The following is a 22,807-nucleotide window of genomic DNA, read 5'->3' on the forward strand; positions in this document are numbered from 1 at the left end:
TCGGTTCCCGGTACCGGAGAAAAACCAAAAAAAAAAAAAAAAAGAGACAGGGTCCTTTTGAGTTGACCAGGCTGGGCTCAAATTTGTAATCCTCCTCCCTCAGCCTCCCAGAGTACTTGCATTATAGGCATGCACTACCATGCCTGGCTTTTTAAAAATTTTAAAAATCTTTACGAAAGGTTTCTATTATTTGGCTATTTAATTTGCTCAGTGAGGATGAGCTTCTTTCTTGGAACTCTATGGAGTATTTTAGATAGGACTTACTGAGAAAAAAATGCAGGAATTAAAATTAAATTCACAGTGTGCTCTCAGCTCTTCGAAAATCTCATTCATAGAAAGAGGAAAGCGCACCAAAAATTTAACAGCGGTTCTCACTTTGTGGAATTAGAGGTGATTTTTATTCTCATTTCTTACTCTGTGCTTTTCTGTTTTTAACACTGAGCCTGTATAACTTTTATAGTCATAAAAGGGTACTAAAAGTTAGTCCTGCAAATTAATACTTCCAATCCAAATCTAGAATTACTCTTTTTTGGAGACCTGGCCTGGACTACAAACTCTCAGGTAACCCCAGAGCGCTCTGGACGTGTTCCTGACTGAGGTGTCAAGGAATGCGTTATGAAAAGCAAGCTCCCCTTTTGTATTTTTTTAAAATTTAGATTTTTTTTTTTTTTAAATAACACGTCTTCATTCCTTTCTTATCTCCTCTACCTGCTCCTTCCATTTCTTAGTCCTGTTCCCTTTTGCAGAATATCTTACCTCCTTGTTTCCTGTTGTCTTTTATTTTAGCTGTGGGCCTGCAGGGTGTTGGGGAACGTGTCCGAGGAGCCCTCCTCCTGTAGCTTGTCCTGCCTCTACTGCAGCCACTTCAGGTCCTCTCTCCTCTGTGAGGCTCTCTTCCTTTATCCTGTGACAGGGTGACCGTGCCCAGTCCTCTCAGGCCCCTTGCAGTTCTAATGTTCACTGTGCATGTTCAGGACTTGGATCTGGCTGTAGCCTCGTCTCTCCGATGTTGCCTTAAACGGAAGGAAGTGCACTGCTGTCCTTTCCCTGTGCCTCATGAGCTGTGCTCCTGGGATGGAGCAAAGAGGAGGGACTGGGGCTGCACCCTTGAAGGGCTGGGGACACTGAGCCTGCCTGCAGAACTTTGGGGAGGGCACCAGGCTATCCACACGTGGCAGAGCGGACTCAAGCGTGGCTCTCGAAGGGGACTGCTTGGCGTTTGAGGCCAGACAGTTCCCAAGCTGTGCATTCATCTGCTGAGTCCTGCAGTGTGGCAGCTCCTGTCCCAGATGTGGGCTGTGGGCACTGATGAGCCAGGCTGGCATGGAGCCTTCGTTCTACTGGAGAGGGAGGCAGTTAACAAGGAAATCAATGAAGAAGATAATTGCAGGTTGTAAGAATGGGCCCAGAGGAGGTGACAAGTGCCTGTTTGTAGTGGCGCAAGAGGACCAGAGTTGGGATAGGAACTAAGTCTCTGATTCCAGAGCCTGGCTCTGGCCATGTCCTTGAGCCTTGGTGGGGAGGAGCCAGTGATCAAGGAGCCTCTAGGGAAGGCTGATCCCCGCCTCCTCTGGCAGCTTGGGCCGCCTCAGGGCCTGCAGGTAGGAATCAAAAGCAGAAGGTGTGAGCCAGAAGCTGGGTCTCTTGTCCCTCTAGTACCCCATCTCTGGCCTGCCCCAGGTGAACACCCCTGTCTTCTGAAGAGCAGTGACCCACTTTGCACGTAGGCATCCAGATTCCTGTGTGCTGCAGCTTTCTCGCAAGGTGAGCTTGTATTTTCTTTCCTGTGGTTTTCAACTTTTAATGAAGTCTAGCTAGGATATTGGCTGTTACGTTCAGGGAACTATTTTTAATTAATTCTGCAGTTTCTCATATCACAGTACTCAGTCCTTTTCCTGGTGGCTCAGACTTCAGCCTTTGCCCATGCTGAGACGATTTTACCTTTATTGCCCTTTGTGAGACTCTGATCACCAGCACTCATGGGACCTTTATGTCTGCTGGACGTTAGATGATGCAAAAAGCTTTTGGCAGGCAAACTCAAGAAATTTCCTTGAACATCCACACTGAATCTTTCAGACTTCCCTGTCAGGTCCTGAGGCTTGGCCATCGGTCCTGTTCTTCACGTCCTCATCTCTGGAAGCCCTCAGGACCTTAACTCCATGGAGACACAGCATGGCCCACAAACTTCAATGAACAATGTTGCTGCTCCAGCCCCTTTCAGCTTCCTTTGCAAGGAGCAAAGCCTTGAAGCATGTCTCATGGCTGTTTGATACAGTAAGGAAACATTTCCTGTTACTCATCTCCTGAAGGGGTCTGAGGAATTGCTTGGCGTTTAGAGCTTCCTCACTCTCCCACCCAGGAGCTGTGACTTTTTACCAGAGTCAGTCACTCTTGCTGTGATCATTTACTTCTCGCAAGTTTCTTCGGAGGGGAAGGGGCTTGTTACTCCTCCCATTCTTTGGTTGGTGTGCCCTTCCCTTAAAGAGTCCACATCTTGCCTGTGTCTGTAGAAATGGGTCCTTCAGAGGACCCAGATTTGGCCCTTGAGGGTGGGAATGATCCTTCGGAAAGGTATTCTCTTTTCCCCAGTCGCTGGTGGTTTTAGTCTCATAGTGTTTCCCAGCTTCCGAGATGACTTGGGCTTTGCTGTGTTCAGCATGCAGAGAAGGATGTGGTTATTGTGTACATCCCTCACATTCACAGTCAGAACTGGCCGGGGGGCCTTTTGCTTGCGGCTGTGTGTCCTGAAGCAGCCCAGACCCCATCCTGACCACCAGAGGACTGTGGTCGGGAGCTTTGGGGACACAGGTGCAGCTTGGCCTCGGGGTGCCGTTGCTCCCATTTGGAACGCGCCTGCCACAGTCATGACAGCCGGCACATCTGCAGACCTCCTTGGGTCTGGCCACGGTGTAGTGAAGCACAGCCGGCTTGCTCTGGCATAAGTAATGTTATCTATGTAATTTTATTTTTGTTTTTCAGTATTTTTAATGAAAAATTTTCCTTTGCAATTTTATTTTTTTCAAAGCTTAATCCATAAATTTCTCTTTGGTTCATCTGAATGCTCCTCCCCCCCCCCCTGTTGTAACTGGGTAGCACGCAGCCTGGCCTCGGTGTGGCTGAGCCCCTCTGGCTGGCAGAGCCCCCTCAGCATGGGGCATCTCCCTCCACTGAGGAGGAAAGGAAGGAGCAGTCCTTTGGCTGGCCTGAGACAGAGCGAGCCAGGACAAAGATGAGGGAGTCCCCCTTGCACTCAGCGTCAGCAGAGCCTCCGGTGTGCCTGGTGTAATGGGAAGGCACTGGAGTGTGGAGAGCAAGACAATAGCATCTGCCTTGTGTTTTCAAGGGTTCTCTGGCTGCCTGTGGGCTGAGGCGGGGAGGCCAGGAGGGGAGCTGGGCCTTGGGGTAGGAGGCAGTTATTCTGGCTTGGGTGCAGCGCTGGAGTGGATTCTGCTGGTGGGTATGAGGGAGGGCAAGACACAGCTGGGCCTTCAGCTGCTGCCCTGGCCATGTATCCCTGGGCCCTAGCCTGCCTGCACCGTGAGCCTGTCATGTGCTAGCCCTGCTGTGCTCCCACCGTCTCTGAGCCGTTCCCTGCCCCTTCTCAGGCTGGACGGAGCACCCAGCACCTCTGTTCTCGTCCCTCTTTACCTCTTCCTTCTCTCTGCTCAGCACTCCGCATGCTGCATCAGTGCAGCTTGGCTCTCATTGCTCCCTGTCCCCAACCGAAGTGCAGCCAGGAAGGACTGCCCTGCTCCGGTGGCATCTCAGGCACCAGTCCGCGCATAGTGTAGGGGCTGGGCAGCCATGGCAGGTGGGATGAGCTTCCCCATCTACCAGGATCCTGAGGAGTGGTCCTGCTCTGGTATCACTGCCTAGTATCTGTCCCCTCCTTCCAAGCAGTTCGACAACCCCCAAATTTTGGGGAGCAGAGTGCCTTGGAGGATAGCATGTAGGTGGCCTTATTGTTTTGCAGGGGAGAGTCTGGCCCTTTGGCTGTAGAGGCTCTGGGGGGTTGGGGCCATTCAGGGGAGAGAGTGTATGGAGTATGTGTGGAGAAGGGATGAGGAGAGGGGAGTGATCTGGCCTGTAAGGAGCTTGGTGGCAACAGAATAATATTCTGTTGATAAATGTTGGCATTTATCCAGAGCAGGAGGGAGCCCCTGCTCAAGCTGGGGTGGGACTGAGTACCTTGGGAGCCATGGAATGGTGGGTGGTTTGCTTGAAAGAGAACCATAAAGCCAAGGCAATAACTTTGACCTCTTCTATTTGGCAAGAGGGATCCACACTTGGGGCTTTATGGGGTAGAGTGGGAACCAAGGGGTCTGTGGAGTGATTTTCCTCCCAGAAGTGGAGCCATCCTGAGGGTCCTGCATGGCACACTCAGAGGTTGCGCACTCAGAGACAAGTCATGGCCCCCTCGGGGTAGGAGAGGCGCAGCTAGACCGGCCCAGTGCAGAGGACTAAGGAGTCAGGGCCCTTGGCTAACACCCTCAGCCTCCTGGGCCTCTCTTCCTTGATCAGCCAGGTGAGCAGCAAGCAAACTGCATCCCTCCTGCCTGGAGTCAGGATTGGCCTTGGAGACTTGGGAAGGGCTGAGTTGTCCCAGGGACCATGCTATAGAGAGAACAAGCCTTGAAAATGCCTGTCTGCAGGCTTTGAAAATTGTTCTTGCATCCAGGGACAGATTCCTGCTGCAGATCTAGGGTGAGTCCTCTTCCTCGCCCCTTGCCTGTTTGGGGATGGAATTCTGGAAATGATCTTGGCCTCATAGCGCCTTTCCATCTCCCGTCCTGTGCTCCTAAGTGGGTGCCCTGTCCAGGGCCCAGGGTTCTCATTTCCATGGCTACTGCCAGGTTCTTTGGCCATTTGGAGATGTTTCCTTGGCTTTCTCTTAACTGTCCTGACCTCAAACCCAGGGTCTACCCTGCCCCAGCTGGGACAGCCCAGACGGCATGAACTCAGGGACGCCTTCAGTTTCTGCCAATTCACTCATCACGATGTATCCTCATCCTTCCCCGCCCCCTGTGGTCCCTGGTTTCCCCAGCTCATTTAAGATGGCTGCATAATATTCTGTTGAGGAAATGTCTTCAGCAAGCCGTGAGCTGGTTATAGAGCATTTAGATTGTTTCTAATTTTTGCTCTTCCAGCTGATGCTACATTAAGCCATCTTTGTGTATTATGGAATCATTTCATTAAGTTGGCATTTATCTAGCTAATGTCAATGGCCCAACATTCCATAGATAATCAGGTTTTTTCTTTTTTTAAGAAGGATATTGTGAATATATGTTGAAAAAGTACTTCTGTCTTTGTTGTATCTTCCATGAATGAAGAGGCAGGGTAACAGTAATGTGATTTTAGGTGCAAATGAAAGGCTGTTTGTGTACAAGCAGTTCATGATTTATTCGTTCCTAAGTGGAACGTGCGTAAGGAGCAGTATACTTGTGATGACTGAGGAATTCTATATCCCTACATCTGATGCTTTGATTTACAACAGTGATGAAGGAGCAGGGGATATAATTAAGTAGCACAGCGCCTGCCCTGCAAGTGTGAGGTCCTGACTTCCATTCCCAGTACTATTCTAAAGTCTGTTCTAAAACAATAATGAAGTAAAATAAACAGTGATCCCTTCTTAAGGATGTTTTAAGAATGCCCTAAAATAAGGAAAACCTAACAGGATTTCGGAGGAAAAAACCCTATCTCCTTAAGTGAGAGTGAGCTTGTCAGTGCCGAAGCAGTGGAAGCAGGCTGCTCTCTCGCTGAAGGATTTGGCTTTTCGTTGGTCATTAGGAAATGACAGACATCATTGAGTTGGACCCTGGTACCATTTTGAGCCAGCTTGGCTTTAGGGTGTTGGGAGGACTTCCTCTGACCTGCCGGTTTGTCGATTTGTCCTTGTTAATGTTTCAGTGTCTGGTTCCTTAGGCGGAGCCTGGCTCTCGGCTTTGCATTTCAGTTTAATCCAGCAAATGTTTACTGAGTCCTTATGCCATATAAGGTTACAGGGGATAAACACTTGAGGAGAAAAAACCCACCACCCTCTTGTTTCTGAGGAGCTCGTGACTAGGGAGAGGGAAGGATGCGAAGAAGTTAAAAGCTCATGATTGTTCAAAGGACATTAAGAAGAAGAGGGACCTCTGAGAAATCAAGCTCATTCTGTTAGGTGTGCAGGAAACGCCATCCCATGGGGGGTGGGAGTGAAGAAAGGCTTTATGGAGGTGTTTGATTTTGTCAGCACCTTGAAGGACAGGCTCACGTTCTCGGCAAAATAAAGAGGGCTGTGCAGAGGAGGTGGAGGTGGAAGGGCATAGGGCCTCGTGTGGGACTCGGTTGACAGACTGGTCGAGGCTCATAGCTGGAGTTTTCTGGAGTGTGGCAGGTGCCAGGTATAGCTCTAAATGCCTTATATTTATTATCATTTAATCCACACATTCAGGTGGCGCAGGGACCTGGGCTGCCAACTGTGAGGCTGTCCTGCCTAGGGGTGGGGGAGGATGGAACAGTAGGACCGGAAATGTGGGCAGAGACCATATGTTTGGAGGTGTAGATGTCGACACCGAGGGGTGCAGGGGAGGAAGAGAGCGGAGATGGTGATGAGATGGAGCTGAGAGGTGAGGGTGAGGACTCCGGTGAGAGCTACGAGGGCTACAGGAGAGCTTCCAGGGGTGTTTGCCAGCGCGGCCAGGGCTGCAGGGGGTGCAGGGAGGGACATCCGGGAGGCCATCTGGCCCGAGGAGAGAGCTGAAAGGGCCACAGGGCCTCCCCTGACCTGTGGCGCTGCGCACTGTGGGGGAGGACAGGCTTGGAGCTCCCGTGGGCTGTCGCCTCCTCTGGAGAAGGAGGGGGCAGGTGAGAGCCCGCTCTGCTAATTTGGCAGACCGGGCGGCTATTCTGCAGCCTAATGACTTTCGAAAGCTGTTTTTTGTGCTGCGACACAAGTGTGACTTCCCCCACCTGAATGCTGTGGCAATCGTTATTTTTCCTGGAAAATTGGGCCCATGTGGGCTCTGTGTGTGGTTTATGTGAGTTCCATTTTTACAGCCTATTACCTTGTCCCCATGATGTAAGAAGCCTCTCTCTCTCCTCGGCTTTGCTGCGAAAATTGTTTCTTAAAAGGCACAAAGTGTCTCTCCTCGTTCGGGTGGTGCTCTCTGCAGCAGCACTTTTCCGCAGACTCCGCACACACTCCTCGTCACCGCTGCCACCACTTGTCGCGCTTCTCTGATCGCCTGGCAATTTACTGGGAACTCTTAGGCAGCTCTTGAGTCTCACTACCTAAGGGTTGGCCGATTTCTGCCGGAAGGGTTTGTACATGTAAATATCCATTCAGCCGCTTCCTCTCCGAAGTGTCGCCCTACCAGTGACCCTGCCAGGGCCTCAAAGTTAGTCTGACCCACTGGCCTTGAGTTGATAATAACAATAATTAGCATAGGGAGCCTGAGCTTCCTAAATTAGGTGTATTAAAATTATTCCAGCACTGATGGGGTTGTGGTTGGAAACAAGGGGCTAGAGGTGGCTGAAAGGAGAAGGACTGGAGAAGGTTATGGCTAGAGCTGCAGGGAGAGCTGCAGAGACTTGAGCTAAGGAGAGGCATGAGTGATTGTATTTGTATGCACCCGCTCCAGCTGACAGCACCAGTGAGCTGAAAGAGAGGGATTAGATCTAAGGACATTAGGCAGACAAGACTTGGTGGCCAGGTGGAGGCTGGAAGGTTCCCTGGCACCGGCACAGGGATGTCTTCTGGAAGGCTGGCTGCAGTTTTGGACACTGGTAATTAAATGATGGTGTGTTCCACATTTTATGGCTTCACGTGGTACCCTAGCTGGAAAGGAAAGTGGTGGGGTTGCATTTCCCTCCTTATAAAAAGTCTCCTTTCTATGAAAAATCAGATACTAGAAGATCATGCCAGGACTGCCAGCCGAGGAAGGAGGATGGGGGTGGATGGTGGCCTAGAGACCCCCCTGCTCTACAGCCTGTCCCAGCGCCTGTAGGTGTATTTTGGAAATGCCCAGCTCTGCTGTCATCCTTATGAGGGATTCGAACAAAGAAATGACATGATGAAATTCATATTGTCACAGATTTCTTCCTTTGTTGATAGACTATGGGGGGAGGTAGGAGCAACAGCAAGGGTAGAGGCAGGGAGCCCATTAGGCTGTTGCAACAATCTAGGGTGGTGATGGTGGAGATGGTGCAGAGCGCTCACATTCTTGATACATTTTGGAGGTGAAAACCAGTTGTGGTGAGGATCGGACATGGAATGTGAGTGAAAGACAGGAGTGAGAGCAACGCTTGCTCTTTTGACCTGGGCAACTGGAAGAATGGTGTCTGAAACTGAGATGGATGAGATCCTGGGGGGAGCTGTTCTGGGGCAAGGTCAGGGGTCTGCATTGCACAGATGTTTTGAGATAGTACTCTGGCCTCCACAGCACTTCTGTCTGGTTGATTTCTGATATGACACCGGCAGTTGGATCTTCCGGTCAGGAGCTCAGGGGAGAGGTCCAGGCTTGGAGAGTAATCTGGGTGTGAGCATTGTCAGCACTGAATCTATGAACTAGGTGAGATCACTGAGGCAGTGATAGGAGAAAGGTAGAACAGAGGTAAGCCCGGGGTCTCCACATTGAAGGGGGAGAGGCAGAAGTGAAGAGGAGGAGTGGCCGGTGATGTGGGTAGGAAACTGAAAGAGTACTATCCCTAAAGCCAGACAAAGAGAGTAGCTGAGCAAGAGGGAATGATTAACTGCTGCCCCATGCTGCAAGGTGAGGTGTAAAACATGTGCAGTGGATCTAGCAACATGGAGAACAAGGCAGATACATGCACTGAGGCCTAAGCCTCACTTTGCAGATGATTCATAGTTCCTGTCCTGAAGGAGAATATAATTGTGCAAGGGAGGGAGAGGGAGAGAAATAGAGAGGTAAAAATCATTTCAACTGGGTATGGTGGTACATGCCTATACTTCCAGCCTTCTGGGAGGCTGGGGCAGGAGTATCACAAGTTTGAGACCAGCAAGAAAACTTAGAGACTTAGTGAGTCCTGGTCTCAAAATAAAAAAAAAACGAAAAGGATGTGAAAGCCTTGTTGTGAAAGCTTAATCCCCAGTACCACCACCACCACCACCACCACCCAAGAAAAAAAACATTTAAGATTGAAATAAATCTGAGAAAGATGTGAAGATAGTACCATGGGAGCACTTCTGTGGAGAGGGAGAGTTGAGTCTGATTTATGTGTGTTTTTATTTCTTCATTGTTTTGTTTCACTGAAACTTATTGGTGCCAGACAAGAGCGAAGGGAGAGTTATTATTTAATACCTATTGCTTCCTTTTGCAGATGAGAAGGGTTCTGGGGAGAGATGGTGGTGGTTATGGTTTCACAACTACATAGATACATGTAATACTACCAAACTGCATGCTTACAAATGGTTACTATTACACATTTTATGTCATATGCATCTTGCTATAGAAATGGTGAGGAAAAGGCACAGTTTGGTGGCCCCACTATGAACTTGGCCTGGGGTCCCCTGTTTGAAATGAATAGCGTCAGGAGAGGGAGATAGTGTGGAGAAAAGTGGGGGCAGCTATCCAACAAGGGGGTGCCGTGAGGGGACTGTGTGTTTGGGGACTGGCTAGCAGCCTGTGTGTCTGGATGGCAGGATTCACTGGGGAACCCAGGCAAGCTGAGGCTGCCAAGTCAGGCGAGGCCAGTTGGTGCAGGCCTGGCATCCTGGCTGCAGAGTTGAGCTTGCCTTCTTAGAGTCTGGGAGCCTTGAAGCTTTCTGCTCAGGGCAGTAGCATTGCGAAGGAGCGCTTTTAGATTAATCTCATTAATCCTTCCTGGTGAGCCATTGCCTATTCAGAGCAGTGGGGGTTGAGGCAATCCCTTCTATGGTGAAAATTGTGGCCTAGCAGAAGTTTTAGATACCCTGGTATATGTTAACGGGTTAAGCAGGTTGTTTTTCCATCAGTTTTACAAATGTTTGTTAAGGACCATATATAAATGCCCACAATGTTCTTACTATTCAGTGGGGGTAAGGGGTAAGGTGGAGTTCACAGGTCTCTTCGCTTGGAAAGCCCACAGTCTAGAAACTCCTGTTGCTAAACAAGAAATTCTGCCACCATGTGCCATATGTTCCTTCAGTATGTCACCATGTTCCATGGGAACTAAATGGAGGGAGGAATCCCTGACCTGCTTGGGACACTGGTGAGGGCCCTGAGAAAAGACTACCTAGTGGTTTTCAAGGACAAGCAGGGGTTTTCTAGGCAAAGAAGCAGAGATGAACATACTAAAAGGATGGCCAGTCAAACCTTAGTGTGTCTTATGAATTGTTTAAAATGTATAAATATTCTCTTTTAAAGCTAAACTCTTATTTCATTGGCTTTTAGGTGGTACTGGCAAGAGTGCATGCTTTTGGACCCAACATCTTTTCAAATGTGGAATCCTAGGCCATCATTGGTAAGTTTGTATGCTATCTTCTTACCAAATTGTGCTATCAAGGATTGGTATTTGCAATGAAGGACAAGGTAGCTATCATTAGCAAGTGCTCTGTGGAGGTTACTGGGCCCTGGAGAAGCCTGTAGTATGGGCTGGAAGGTTAAACAGGGGAAGTAGAGTCTCACTGTAGGTTTCTGTGGTACATGCAGAGATGGAAGCAAGAGAAGAACTCAGGGTCCAGGGATGGGTGCAGCTGTTTTGAAGGAAACCATAGATTGCAAAAGTCGTAGGAAAGTAAAGTAAGATTTTCTGTGCTTGAGAACATGGGTATAACATGTAACAAAAGTGGGTGCAGCAGGCCCACAGGAGCAAAAGCTTCACCCACAGGACTCACGGGCAACAGTAGGGTGTTTCCTGGGGTATTCTGACTTCTGATTAATCTGGCTCAGGGTCAGCAAACTTTCTGTAAAGGACCACATGCTAAATGTTTTTGGCTTCATAGGCCATGTGACCTCACAGTTACTATGAAAACAGCCATAGATGATACATAAATGAATGGGTATGCCTGTGTTCCAAGAAAACTTCATTTACAGAAACAGGTGGTGGGCTTGATTTGACCTGTGGTCTACAGTTTGCCCACTCCTTTTCTAAATACTAAGTGCCAAGGCACTCAGATTTTATCTTGAAGGCAATAAGAATTCATTGAAGTTATTCTGAGCAAAGACATAAGACAACAGTGTTTTAGGAACATTCATCTGCTCGCTGGGCAAGAGGCACCAGACCTTGTTAGAAGGAAGCAGCAACAACCTAGGCATGACTCATGTGGCTAATGAAAGCAAATGACTGGTAGAAGAAATATTGCAAAGGAAGAACCAGTCAGATATTTAGGCTTGTTAGACTTTAAAGACAGGAGTCAAAGAAGGTGAACGTTCAAGCTTGGTGATTTGTGTGGGTATCATTGACAGAAAAATGGATGTTGGGATGGAAAGAGATGGCTGAGGCATCTGGTTCTAGAAATGCTGAATTCAAGGTGACAGTGACTCATTCATGGGAGTGTCCACTAGATGACTGGAAAGGCAGGGCTGAAGCCTGGACTGAGAAGATGAAGTATGGAGATGTAGAATGGAAGCTGTAATTTAAAGTCCTCCCCAGGATGAGCAGAGGGCTGAGCCCTGGGGAAACTGCCTGACTTTGGGATGAGAGGAAGGAGGTAGAAGAGCCCTAGGGCCGTGGAGAACCGAATCCCAGCCATGGAAGATGACGGGGTAGCTAAAGAATGGAGATGTCCCTAAAATAGACCACACTCATGGAGAGCTTGGGTAGCCAAAGAAGGGAAACCAGTAAGATCTAGGTATTTGCATGTCAGAATAAGCTTTTCTTTAGCTTTGAGACAGGCAAAGCAAGCTGTGACCAGTCCTCATGCCTTCTTTGGAGCCAAGTTGTGTTTGGAGTTCGTGTGTACACTGGGCTTGTGATTGTGTTCTTAGGCGCCCCTGGAGGTGTGGTGTTCATAACTCCGCCACATCTTGCGCCACAGAATCCAACCCATTTTGGACTTTTGCCATGAGACAAGATGCATTCCTTTGGGGAAATAGTTCCATATGCATAAACTGGAGGAGACAATGGAGTGGACCAAATATTGAAATAAACTTATTATAGAGTCTGTACATGTGTGGGGGATTTGAGACAGTTCCTCAAATCATTCAACTACCTATCAATTCTTGATCTGAGTATTTCAAATGTACATTCTGTGGTTTGAATTCTAAATAGCTTTTTACTTGGTTTCTATAAATGTAGCAATTAGAGGTCTAACAATAAAAGCAACAGGTGTAGCCAGCACAGTGGCATATACCTGTGGTCCCAGCTACTTGGGAGGCTAAGAGAGAGGATTGCAAGTTCGAGGCCAGCCAGGGTAACTCAGCAAGACTCTGTCCTAAACTGAAAAATAAAAGGAGGGCTGGGGGATGTTGTTCACTTGTAGACCATGTGCCTAGCATGCATGAATCCCTGGGTTCAATCCCACAGAAGTGGGGGGTGGGGGGAAGCAGTAGGTATAACTGTTCAGCCACCATTGATTGCACACTTATTGGGCACTGAGCACAGTGGTAAGTACTCTGTGTGCATCATTTCATTCATCTTTGCAACTACTTACATGGGAGATTTAGTACTTCCATTTAGCCATAAGGAAATCAAGTCATTAAGAGGCCAAACAACCTGCCCTAGGTTACAGGGGATTTGAACCCAGCATATATGACCCCTGGTTTATCCTGTTCCCTGTTTTCTCTCACTTATGTTTGGAATTTCTCCTTCTACTTATGTAGAGGTAGATTGACCCTTTAGGTTAATTATTAAAAGTCTCTAGTGGTTGTTTCCACCTCTTAGGAGTCTATTAAAAGGGTGAAAGAAATTTGAGAAGTCTCAGAGCAAACCTTATACAATTAATGTAACTGTTTCCCCTGTAAAATTGTCCTTTAGTTTTTGGAGAAGGTGGCAGCCTTGGACTTGGACAGGTAATAGCACTTGAAAGCAAGGGGCAGGTTCCGGTACCAGCTCTAAGGCAACTGTAATGTAATTTTTCTCTAAATGCATGGTATTTTTCTTTGCTGACCTCCAACCTCAAGCCTCAAAAGCCAGGCTCCATCTTGTCTTCTGACTGTATCCCCAATGCCTAGGACAGAATCTGGAGTGTGGTCTGTTTTATGCTTAGTAATTGTCTGTTGTTCCACATGAACCAGGTGACTTGGGATGCAGTGCATCCATAGCTTCTGTGTGCCGGGCACTGCGCTTGGCACCATTGTTACAGAGGTGACACAAGACAAAGTCTCCGTCATTGTGAGGCAGGTGTTCCAGATAGACTAGATGTATAATGTGACGTCAGGCACGGACACGTTGGGAAGGAAAGTGAGGTCAGGGGTGGAGAATGTGAGGCTGATAGATTAGGTAGCTGATCAGAAAAGGCCTCTCAGGCAGAGCGAGTGAGATGTGAGCCTGTCAAGGGAAACTGTGACAGTGCTCTTGGGTGCCACTACCGACTTGTCTGCTCAGCCCTTCTTTGCATTTCTGTGCCTGGCTGCCACTGCCTGCTGCCCCTGCAGGAACGGCTGCCTCCTGAGGGCTCAGGGCTGGCTGCTGAGCATTCCCTTCCTGGTCACCTGCTCTGTTGTCTCCTGGTTCCTGCAAGCCTCCCAGGCCTCTGCAGCCTGCTTTCCCTGTGCTCCTTTCTTTGTCCTTAGCTTTGGTTTTGCCTTATGCCTTTCTTGTCATCCCTGGTGTTCTCCGCAGTGAACACATCTATTTCTCCTTTGTCCTGAAATTCCCAGATCTCCCTCTCCACAGAACCTCACCCAGCCTGCCCTCCTACCCTGGTGCACCTCCGACTCCGCCCTGCTGTGGGCAGGCTGCTTTGCTCCCTATGGTACCACTGGTCTATCGCTTCAGGAATCATCCTTGGCTTGTCCTTTCCCTCAGCTTTCATATGCCGCTGGCTAACACGGCTTAAGCAACCCATCTTCTGATTTGTCAACTCACTTTTTTTCTCTTCTCTCATTCCTGTATTTGGGAGTCATCACTTGGATTTTTTTGACAACAGCCTCTTAATTGGTATCCTGCCCATCTTCTCCCTCGTTCCCTCCGCATGCTCTTGTCTGCAAGATGCTTCTAACTCCCAAATCTCAGGATGATTTGCTTCTGCTTAAAACTCTCCACTGGCCCCTCAGTGCTCTCAGGAGGAAAGTCAAGCCCCTCAGGGAGCCTGTGGTCCTCCCATAACCTGGCCCATGGTCCCCTTCCTCATTCTGCCTTTTCTCAAGCCTCTATTTTCTACCTCAGCCCAGCCAGCACCAGCCCCAACCCTGGGACCTTTGCCAGTGCTGGGTCATCTCCTAGGAATGACCTGAGCCCTGCTGCCCAACGAGGTGGCACTGTTCCATTTTCCCCTTGCTCTCCCCGGTACCCCTCCCTCTACGAACCTCCATACACCCAACCTCTCTCTGTGACCTGGAAGTGACCTTCCTCCTGCCTCCCAGAACAACCTGCGTGGGTCTCTTTGCAAAGCACCTATCAGAGGAGCTGTTGACTTACTTATCAGTTAAGCTCAGTAAACTGAGCTCCTTAGGGTGGAGAACACACACACACACACACACACACACACACACACACACACACTCACAATCTGTGCTCCCGGTGCCAGCACAGTGCACCTGGCTCGTGAAGTGTTTGCTAAGTGAGTGAAGATAGCAAAGGCTGTTCGTGCAGCCAAACAACAGATTTATAATGTGACCAAATATACTTGGGATTGGGGGTTCACTGGCCATCGAGTTTGGTGAGGCCAGCACACTACTCAGGTCTGAGTGCAGGAGAGGTGGTTCTAGGCTTGAATTTGTGGCTACCTGTTGTGTGTCTCAGTGCACTGGGACCTCAGGTACTTCACCTTTCTATATTTTTTTGCCTCTGACTTTTAATTTTCAATTAATTTAATTTTTTGCTCTTGCTGATGGATTAATAATTGTAATTGAAAATGTAAAATAATCCATGAAGGGATTCTCAGGAATAAGGTCCACTCACAGTCCAGGTGAGAATGCTGGTGCTTTGGGCTGGAGGATAAGGGGCTCTCATGGTTCTCTATGGAAATAGATGCAAAGGGCATTTTTATTTTCACTTGGGACCTTGTAACATCCCCAGTGAATGTGTACTGAGTAACTGAATGGGAAGAGGCTCTGACGCGGGGATCGCAGATCCACATCCCCAGTGGGAACCAGCACAGTGCAGGAGTCTATAGCAAATACATTCTGTTTTTATCTGGGCTGTCAGTGTGATACCTATGGTCTTCATTTCCTGGTTCTGCCACTGAACTGGGAAGTTGTGGCAAGAATGCAGCTTTTATTTGGGGGCTCACAGTAGGCTGGAAACATTTCTCTCAAGAGCCCTTCTGAGCACAGAGCTGCAACCAGGGTGCCCCAGCAGGCTCACGGAACTGCTTTCCTTGCCTGCAAATGCATATGAAGCGGCCTTCTTGTGCAGGGACTTTCCACAGCTCTTCCTCTGCCCAGAATGCATTGACCTCCGGGTTTGCCTGGTTCCCGCCTCTTCACCCTTCAAACCTCAGCTGCTTCAGGGGAAGCCTTCCTTGACTTCCCTGATACGAAGCTAGGTTTCATTGTTACCTCTCCCATAGGATTATCTGCTGATTGACTGCTCACCCTGTGTCAGGTGTTGCCAGCCGTAGTGCTGGAGTAACTGCTTCACATTAGGGGCTTAGTGTTCATCTTTATTGCAGAGACACCATGTAGGGAAGCTGAGGCCCAGAGCAGTAGGGTTTCCGCAGAGCAGGGCTGGTCCAGGAGCTGGCCTGTAGGAGTGTGCTCTTGCCCATTCTTGGTCCTCTACCATGTGTTCCGGCAGCCCATCCCCCTGCTCTTTAGTGTGCCTGGTACATTCACGTTTATTTGCATGGTTGATAGATTGATGAATGTTTGCCCCCCTGCTTCAGCTCCTGTAAATACCAGGCCAGCAGGCGTACCTCGGACTCTAGATTGGTGTCCCACCCAGAGAGGCCGGCAGCCCAAGACTGCCTCCTCCTCTACCATACTTCCTGGCCCGTTGCATGATGGGAGTCCTGGCTAAATCCATAAAGGCGCACCCTGGGCTCTTCTCTTCTTGGAGCCACCTGGCTGCATGCCTGGGGTTCAGCCCTCAGTCTCGCCTCCCCATTCTGCATCAGAGCCAGCGGTGCTAAGGAAACACTGTGACTTAGTGCATGGCTCTGTCTTCTCCCTTTGCTCCCTTGCTGCCCTTCTGTAAGGAAAGGGACCCCTTTGCCTCCCAGGACAGAGCCTGCTGCCCTTCCTCTGGTACTGGCCTGCACACACTCTGAGGTGACTGCCCGTGACGGGTCACAATGACCTGTGTGCTGCTGCCCTTGTCTTTGCCTGGTCCTGGCCTGTGGTCTCTGCCGCACCTTGGACCAGACAGGGCTCTGGGCTTCACAGAAGGGTAGAGGAGACCCTGAAGTCATCGCCCCAGAGCAACTGCTCCTTGTTCGGTTTGTGTGCCCGCATGGGTATGTGTGTTGTTCTTGAGGAATGTTTTTTCTTGCATAACTTATCACCTTGCTGTATCTCCTCTCAGGGGTCTACTATGCCACTTTGAGTAATAAATGTATCATAGCTCTTGGCTAAGTAAATATTTTCTCCTCCCCGATCTTGATACCGCAGTGACTACCTTACAGACTTGCGGCTATCAGGACTCTTCCCAGATCCCTTCTGATCACAGTGATGTGAAAATCCTATCTGGACTTCAGCAGTGGTGGAAGCCAGTTCTCCAGGGCATCTCAGCAGGCCACCAGGGCCCTCTAAGGCCAACCTGGCCGAGCTCCAGGTGACTCACACTGTTTTTGAGTGTGAAAAATAAAAACTTAAAAATGGCTGCTGACCAAGTAGGGAAAGTAGACAGTGTGGGAGGACGAGGGGAATGTTAGCCAGGCCCTAGGTTCACTTGCCGGCCGCAAACTGAAATGAGCTTCAAGCACAAGTGGCCCCCAAGAGGCCTTCTTCAAAGGGCTGTGGCACCTCAGCCTCACGCTGTGGAAGCAGCACGGCTTCAGCAGTCAGCTGTGCACATGAGGTACTTAAAGACAGACCACCCAGGCCTGTAGGCCCCAGTGCCCTCATCTCTAAGCAGGGTGGCAATAGAAATAGCCCAAAGGCTCCTATGAGAATAAAACGAGGAGCTGGGGATTTATCTCAGCGGCACAGCGCCTGCCTGGCAAGCGCAAGGTCGTGAGTTCAATTCACGGTACCGGAAAAAAACCAAAAAAAAAAAAAAAAATGAAAAAAAGAGAATGAAATGAAATATGCTTAGCCCTGCCTGTAGAAAATACCAAGTATCTAGTATCTGCTAGCATCATCGTTGTTTTAAAAAAAATGTTATTGTTCACAGTAGCTGTAAGAAGACTTTGGACAAGAGATAGAGCCCGGGTTGCACAGTTTAAAGACTGTGATGAGTAAGTGAGACGACATGTAAGGGAAGTACTCTGAATTGCTAATTATGTCCAGATAGTATCATTAGTACAAATGTATCCGTTGTTTTGGCTTTGGAAAGAATGACTGAGCCCAGTTTTATGATGTTGAGCCTAAGTTCTTTGTTGTTTTTCTATTTTGTTTCTGAGGGAGGTTTGCTAGCTAGGACTTAGTTGGAATCATGCCCAGTGGCTGTGTGACCCACATTGGCAGTCTGAGTGCCAAACGCCTGGACAGTACCTGGCAGAGAGGAGCATTTCAGTGGGTGCTCTTATTTAAAGTTTTTATGATAGACACGTAATACATAGTACTGCGTTCTTATAGGTTCACTGACAGTAAATCGTGAGCAGTGCTCTGAGTTACTCTGTACTCTGGACCTGAGAAATTCTTTTCTCACTGTTTTGTGCCGTTTACCTAGCCTTTCATCAGCTGCTGGATCTTTGAGTGGGTTCCAATTTCTCACTATTACAAATAAAGATACTATGAACAGCTAAAAAATTTTTTCCCTACATAGTATAGCTAAATAAATGTGATTTCTTTGAAATGTGGTATGGATAGGTACCGTTATCTTCATAAGTGTGTTAGAAATATTTTTTACTAGCAACTTACCGCCTTTCTTGCTTTTTCCTCTGTTTCATACCATTTCCCTGCCTCCTTCCATCTTTCTGAGAAGAAAACTGAACAAAATTAGCCATTTAGAAGTATGCAGATATCTTCAGACAGAGGCTGCGAACTCCTTCCTCCCTGGTTGCTTCTGGCCTGCAGATGTATTTTGTCCAGTGTTTGCAGATCTTACAACCTTTAAATGAGTGGCTAACATTTAAAAATTGGTAGATTTTGTATGAAAATCCAGATTTCCAGCTCTTCATGAAAATGCAATGGTCTGGAAGCAGGGAACCCATCTTCCCCTGGTCTGGCTGCAAAGTGGCTTCGCCCGTACCTGCAGCGTGGCCAGCCGCTGTGGCCTGCGCAGCATGCCAGTAAGTGAGTGTGTAGTCCCTTTGCTGCTGGGCGTCATTGTCAAATTATTTTCATTAGCAACTTTGACCACAAGTTGGAAGTTTATTTTACCTGTGATTCTCTTGATGACTGAAGTGGCCACAGTATTTTAGGCTGTTTTGGATTTAGTAGGGTTCCTTTCTCTCCTCCTTGTGGAATTTTCTCATTAAGAATTTTTAGAGTCTTTATCAAGGCCTGTATGTCAGCATAAAATGTTGACTAATGAGAATATAAATTTTGATAGCCGCTATTAAAAGGAGGTTCCAAACGATGAAGGTTTTTTTTTTTTTTTTTTTTTTTTTTTCCAGTAGTAGGGGTTGAACCCAGGGCTTTTGCTCTTAACTATATCACCAGCCCCTTTAAAAAAATTTTTTTTTTATTCTGATACAGTCATTAAATTGACAGGCTGGGCTCAAAGTTGCAATCTGCCTGGCCCAGCCTAGCAGAGTCCCCCACTGTAAACTCTTTTGATTCAACAATTTATGATGTAAATTTGAAAAGTGGAAGACAGTCCTTTTTATTCACCCTCTCACCAAAACAGTTGTCCTGTGGCAGAATGTATATGGAAAGAGGCGAGGGGCTTGAGAGCCTTAGAGCTGGGGACCATTCACTCCTTTGTGCACTTCGTTCCCTGCAGGGAGCAGTGACCCCTCCAGTGAACCAGCACCTGCTGGGCTCTGGCCGAGGGTGGAAGGAAGCAGCCCCCTCATGGGCGCCCTCCAGAGGAGTCCATGCACACATGGCCATCTTAGCAATTACCATTATTCCTTGTGCTTTTAAAATCTGACTTTCGCATCGCATTTGTCATCATGAAAGCCGTATACATTTGAAACAAATTCAAACAGTGCGGAAGCACATTGAAAATCTTTTGTCTTTCTAAACAAGAAAGTCTTTTGTCTCCCTCCTCCTCAATTCCCTGAGTTTGTTGCTCATCCGTCTAGATTTTATACCTGCTTCTATCCCCCACCCCAGCCTCTGCCCTCGCCCCCAACCTGTACAGTTATGCTTTTGTTTCATAAAATAGAATCTCTATGCAAACTGTCCTACAGCTTGCTTTCTACAGCTGTCAGTTACTGCAGTTATTTGTCCAAGTTAGCAGTAAATGTACCAAATTATTTTTGATAGTTGTACCCCATTTATGGATGCATTTTACATTTATTCAGTCATGCTCATGGTCACAGGTGCTTGGGTCAATCTGATCCTTTGCCAGTTCGTGTACTTTTGCATGAGGGTTTTGGTGGTACAGTATATCATAGTCCCCATAGTAGTTGGACTTCTGTCTTAGGTCTATTTTCATGAAAGAAAACATTTGAATCAGTATTCTGAATTTTCAAAAAGGCTGGTTGAAGTTGTTCTCCTCCCAGGAGTATCCTTCTGTAGCCCTGATAATCTAGTTATTGCTTCAACATGCATATAAAAAAACACAAATTTTAAAGCTCACAGATATGCCATAAAAGTGACAGTTTTCTTAGAAAAGCATTCAAAATACCTAAGTCTGTGGATTTAATTAAACCATTTCATACCTTGATAGTGGTGATAGTTATCATCCTGCAAGGTGACAAAAATGTTCCCTAAATATTATAACCAATTATTAAGCAATTATCTGAGGATGTCAGTTGTGTAGGTAGACACATAATAGCCAAGTCATGGCTTCCTTTTACACAGCTGTTCCAGGTCTGGCTTGTCTTTTCCAGCAAGAGCCAAACTGTCTGTGCCGAGCTCAGCACTCAAGCGCCTGGATGGTGGGGGATGCCAGGCCTAGGTCTAGGAGATCCGAGGAACGGGGCTTGGCAGATGACAGCTGGGAGGTGGGACAAAGCCTGCAGCCCACCACGGAAGTTCCCTTTGCTGAGCTAAAGGGTGGGGAAAGGAAAGGGAGGTGACATTCCCAGACTTCCTGTGGTCACTTGTGTTCATGGCTTTCTTCTAGAAATGCTGACATTTAGGTTCATGTCCTCAAATGCTCCCATAGTATTTGGGAAGGATCAGAAAATTGTTGACCAGTGGCCTTAGCTGACCACCCAAGGCTGAGAACTTCTGACCCAGGCTGTAGCACCTTCTCTTCAGGAAGGACGGGCCTTAGCAGTGGTCGCCTGCCACGTGAATGTGGCATTTTGTTTTTCTCCAAAAGCCTCCTATCTGCTTCGCTGAGCTGATGTTTACCTTTTTTTCTTGCTATAGCTCCTCAGCACCACCCCACTTAGGAGGCCACAGCAGGTTTAATGCCCAACCTGGTCTCCCCTCCCAGTGCCTTCAGCCTCGTTAGACTCAGGACAGTGTGGTCTAAAGGAAACACAGATTCAGAGTCACTCACCAGCTCAGATCCTGGCCTCCTCGTATTTACTGGCAGCGTGACCCTTTGGCTGCTGCCCTTCCCCCTCTGAGCTAGTGTCCCCGTCTACAAAACAGGGACAGTATTCTCTCACAGGGACATTTGAAGGAATCCATGCATTAATATTTGAATATTCAGCACACAATAAGCACAATAAATGTGAGTCTTCTCATCTTCCTGCTGTATGAAAAGGCTTGCATCTGTGGACCGTCCAAGCTGGCGACCACTAACTAGCTGGGGATGCTGGAGGGAGAGAGGAGGGCTCTTGTGTGAGCCCAGGGATGAATCACACACAGTGTATATCCTCAGGAGTTCAGGAGTTGGTACGGGAGCCCAACACGAAGACACAGTGCAGTGTGTGCGATAATAGGAATTAATAAAAGAAATATTAGTTAACCTTCTAATGAGTGGAGCAGAAAGGTCATCAAGCAAGTGAGGTATTAGAGTTTGATAGGACTTTGACAGAGAAGGTAAAGCCGTAAACAGTTAGGAAGCACCTGTACCCATTGACAGTGTAACATTGCTTTTGTGTACACGTTAACTTCTTTGACTCCCACCAGTACACTGATAGATTCAAATTCAGCTCTTCCTTTTTTCCTTTCCCTTTCCTCTCCCTCTGCCTTTCCCTTCCCCCCATCCTGCCTTAAAATACTCAGCCGCTAAAAATTTCTTACAGAATTTCTTTATGCGTTAGTAAGTCCTCAGAGGATGCTGTTTTATCATACTAAGATTTTACAAGAGCTTTGGCATAGCTATTTTTTCCATTCCTTTTTCTACAGTATGCATAAATTCTTTTGCTTGCTCAGTGATGAACAAACCATTTGGCCTTTGCTGTGGGACAGGTGCGTGTGCCACCCCACATCGGAACAGCTTTGTGAAATGGGCTGTGCAGTCTTTTGTACAGATGAGGAAACTGAGGCTTACAGTGGTTAGAATTCAGAATATTACCCACGTAGTGAGTGGAGGAGCTGCAGCTCAACTCCAGGGTTCTCTTCCCGGCCCTTGGCTGCCTGGGCGGAGAGTTCTGTGCACAGTAGGTGCAGCAGATGTGTGTCTTGCACTGAGAGGCCACCATGCACCCGTTTCGATTCATGTTGCTGGTTGTCATCTGCTTGGTGCAGTAATAGCTCCTCAGTTACCTTCCTTCCTGTTCGTGGGACCTCAGGATCGTGCAGCAGTAATAGTCCACGAAAAACAGAGTATCTCCCACCTCTCACGCTTGTTTGTAAGGTGCATGCAAGCAGAGACTGAGACTGCTTCTGCTCTTGCTTTGTCTGTGCCCATTAAGGAATCTGTGTGAGAATGCAGGCAGCACTCCCAGAGCCCGGCTGGCAGTGGGAGATCAGATTGCAGCTTCTGTAGGCAGTGCTGGGTAAATCCCATCCCCTCTCCAGAACCATGCTTCCTCCAGGGCTCAGATGATCGAAGGGTCCTGAGGCTGCGGGAGCCTGTGTCACAGAGGGAGGCTCCGCACTATGCCGGAAGGAATACAGGCATTGGTGTCCGGCAGACCGGAGTGAGGCCTGTGCTCCCCAGCTCTGTGACCTTGAACAATTCACTGACCTCATTGATAATGCCTCATCCTCTATGAAGGAAGGCTCACAGGACCTGCCTCCCAGGATCTCTCTTAGGGCTAAATGAGATGGGACGTCACACCTTTCCTCTGTGTTTGATGCCTCGTGCACTGCTTGTTGGTTGTTCCGCAGCCGAAACCCAGCACACCTTCATCAGGTGTAGTCCTTGTTACACCTCACAGCCCGAGATACCTCATTTCCTTGCAGCTCTACTCAGTTGTTATGAAGCTCCGAGAGGGAAGACATCGCTCTTCCCCATTGAGCTTATTAGTGCTCAGTGACAGCGCCTGATTTTTTTCCACCTTCTTTTCCTTGCAGACAGCAGCTGCAGTGTGAGTCAGTTTGCATGGATGTAATTTCTTTTGCTCCTCTTTTAGACAGGAGAGCTCCATTCATTTAGTAAATATTCACTGTGCTCAGGCTTCATATTGGGCGAAAGGGACAGAGAGGAGCAGACTTGCAGT

General features: G+C 48.1%; 1 protein-coding gene across 4 annotated transcripts in view; it reads left to right on the plus strand.

The window, feature by feature from the left end:
• Positions 1–22,807, plus strand: part of Arntl (aryl hydrocarbon receptor nuclear translocator-like) — a 95,698-nt gene that overhangs the window by 15,193 nt on the left and 57,698 nt on the right. For 3 of the 4 annotated variants that reach the window (XM_005380316.2, XM_005380319.2, XM_005380321.2), the window contains exon 2: positions 10,374–10,443. The gene's annotated coding sequence lies outside the window, so the exon portion shown is untranslated. Of the gene's footprint in view, positions 1–10,373; positions 10,444–16,370; positions 16,481–22,807 lie in introns of those variants that run through there. The other variant, XM_005380317.2, reaches the window with a different exon arrangement.

Source organism: Chinchilla lanigera, unplaced genomic scaffold, assembly GCF_000276665.1.
Source record: "Chinchilla lanigera isolate Chin_1 unplaced genomic scaffold, ChiLan1.0 scaffold00013, whole genome shotgun sequence".
Lineage (NCBI taxonomy): Eukaryota > Metazoa > Chordata > Mammalia > Rodentia > Chinchillidae > Chinchilla > Chinchilla lanigera.